The following is a 3139-nucleotide window of genomic DNA, read 5'->3' on the forward strand; positions in this document are numbered from 1 at the left end:
AGCCTCCCTGGATCTAGATTTCTCCAGTGGGGGCGGGGGAGGGGAAGCTCAAGGTGAACACTTGGCTGCCTCAGCATTTTGAGGCACTTCCCAGGAGGTCCACTCAGGTCTCACCTCACAGGAATCACTGAGGAAATCCATAGGACTTGACCACCGGAGATCAGATAGAAAGAGGGAAGCAGAGTAGGGCTTACACACTTGGTGCTCAAGTCTTGGAAGACTGCAATCCCTGAGCGCACTGCAGCAGAGATCCCACCCATTTGCAATGTACATCTGCAGAGGCAAGCTGGTGGCCCTATCTGACCTAGAAATAAGCTCACAGATATGTGGTCAACTAATATTTAACAAGAGAGCCAAGAATATTCAATGGAGAAAAGATTCTCTTCAATAAATGGTTCTGGGAAAACTGTATATTCACATGTAAAAGAATGAAACTGGGCTTTTATCTAATAGATTCCCAACAAATAACTTGAAATGCTTCAAGATTAAAAGTAAAATCTCAAACCATAAAACTCCTAGAAGAAAACACAAGGAAAAGCTCCTTGACATTAGTCTTGGCAATGATTTTATGGATATGACAGTCTAAGCATAAGACACAAGAGCAAAAATAAACCAGTGGGACTAACTATATCAAACTAAAATGCTTCTGCATAGGAAAAGAAATGACAAATGAAATGAAAAGTCAAAATATTATCTAAATAATGAAATTAACCATTCATTTCCATATGAGATTATAAATTCTTTGCAGGCAGGGAACTTGTTATACTTTTGAATTTTCTAGAATATCTGTTAAGACATCAAAGTATGCAATAAATATGTCTTGCTTAATTAATTCAGTCAACATTAAATCTGACTTTTGTGTAAAGATATCCTTTTTTCCTTTTTTTAGCAAGAAAGAATGAGAAAAAATCTTAAGCAGTCCCCAGGCCCAGCACTGAGCCCGATGTGGGGCTCAATCTCATGATCCTGAGATCATGACCTGGGCTAAAATCGAGTCAGATCCTCAGCTGACTGAGCCATGCAGGCATTCCACAAAGATACTATTCCACCTATCAGTGCTTTGGAGGTTTGTTTTCAGAGCAGAGAAAAATAAAAAATAAAAACCACTTCTTTATACAACGAAGGACCTAATGACCTCTTCCATAAATACATTTCACAGGTACAAGAGTACTCTTTTGTACTTTGAAAAGCATGATTTACTTAATATCAAAATAAATGTTTTGCTCATATAAAAGCTATAATAAAATATTAGGAATAAAATAATAAAAAATATTTTTCTTAGAAGAAGAAAAAGAAAAGAAAAACATACAGAATGGGAGAAAATATTTACAAGCCATATACCTGATAAGGGATTAAATATAAATATGTTGAAATACATAAGGAACTACCAATCAATAGGCAAAACATTAGTAGTCTAATTAAAAAATGGGCAAAGAATCTGAATAGACATTTTTCCAAAGAAGATACACAAACGTCCAGCAGATACATGAGAAGGTGCTCAACACCACTAGTCATCAGGGAAATTCAAATAAAAACTACAGTGAGAGAATGAGCCAGCAGCTGGATGTCAAGGAAGTCTGGGCGGGTCAGCTTCAGAATGGGAAGGGAGTGTGCGGAGCAGTTAACCCTGCAACTTGGAGCCCAACAATCTGTAAAGTGAAGTAATCTGAAATCAGAAGAGTGAAGAATCTTGGTGGTTCTTCAGTAGAAATATAGAGGTGCATTTTTATTGGTTAAAAACTGACTACTTTTGAACGTTTAGAAACCCAAGTCCTTTTTACTTTAACTCCAGTCTGAGGAGACGGGATAGAAACTGAGGAGCCACCTACACCTGTCGAAGCTATGTCTGGAGCCCCACCCATAAAGCATGACCCCCTTCAGGATCCATGGAAGGAAGCAGTTCCATCAGAGAGCCCAGGAGTTCTTCAGCTAAGGAAGATTCTCACTGAAAAAGCAGTGGAAGTCAACATTGTAAGAACATTCATTCCCAAAGCTGCTATAACCCAGGATATCCTCAACAAAAATGCAAAGGTTAGGCCTCTGGGACGTCATAGAGGCCTTCCTTGGTCAACCAGGGGGAGTTGTAGAACCCAGAAAGGAACCACGAGAGGAAAAGAATATATTGGAAAAGCTGCAGAACTCTTAAAGGTTAGTGCAGGACAAAGAAGGGCTTTCAAACCAGCTCAGTGTACAGACAGAGTCAATAGTGAGTTTCAGGAGCTGCTGGTGGCTGCTGGGGGAATGATCGATGATCGTCAGTATCAGTGTGAATGTCTAGCCCGCAAGAAAAATCGGCTTATTTTGGAAAATGAAGCCCTAGGTCAAAACACATCTCATCTTTCTTTTATTTTATTTTATTTTTTTTTTCACATCTCATCTTTCTGAATAGTTAGAGCATATATCAAGATGCTGGGATGGGGGGCGAGGTAAATTCCTCACAGGCAGGATTACAGCAGATGAGTTAACCAGCTCCAGAGCAGGTTCATGGCATCAAAACTGTGATGACCCAGAAATTGCTGGGGGAGCTCCTAGTTTCCTCACAGTTGGGGAAAAAGCGGACTCGCTACCCTGGTACACAGCCTCACATCACAGCAGGACGAGCATTAACAAGTCACAAGTTGGCAAAAGAAGTAAATGCTCATCTTCTGGGAACTGTTGGTGCTAATGGTCAAAATTAGATTCCATCAACAGTTGAATCCTGCAGCACCCACCCCAGCAGAAGAAATGGCTGAAATGGTTCTACGCATTTTGGATCCGGTTACGTGCACAGAAAGCTCACCTGGATAATCCATTTTCTGAGTCTTCACCTTACTTGCTACAAAGAAAAATATTGGACAATTTCATCCCTATACTAGATACGAAAATACAACTTCCAGTTGCTGTAATCACTGCCAGGGAGAACTCATTGTCCTTTATTTATTTATGTTTTGAGACTTTATTTATTCATGAGAAACACAGAGACAAAAGGCAGAGACACAGGCAGAGGGAGAAGCAGGCTCCCTGGGGGGAGCCCGATGTGGGACTCGATGCCGGGACCCTGGGGTCATGACCTGAGCCAAAGGCAGATGCTCATCCGCTGAGCCACCCATGTGCCCCACTCATTGTCCTTCAATATTCAACATGTTGCAGGCAGGCTACA

At 40.9% G+C, this 3139-nt stretch overlaps 1 pseudogene; it reads left to right on the forward strand.

The window, feature by feature from the left end:
• Positions 1-1737: 1737 nt before the first annotated feature.
• On the forward strand, positions 1738-2931 carry LOC129502821 (golgin-45-like; annotated as a pseudogene).
• The last annotated feature ends 208 nt before the right edge of the window (positions 2932-3139 follow it).

The sequence above is a fragment of the Nyctereutes procyonoides genome, unplaced genomic scaffold, assembly GCF_905146905.1.
Source record: "Nyctereutes procyonoides isolate TBG_1078 unplaced genomic scaffold, NYPRO_anot_genome, whole genome shotgun sequence".
Classification (NCBI taxonomy): Eukaryota; Metazoa; Chordata; class Mammalia; order Carnivora; family Canidae; genus Nyctereutes; species Nyctereutes procyonoides.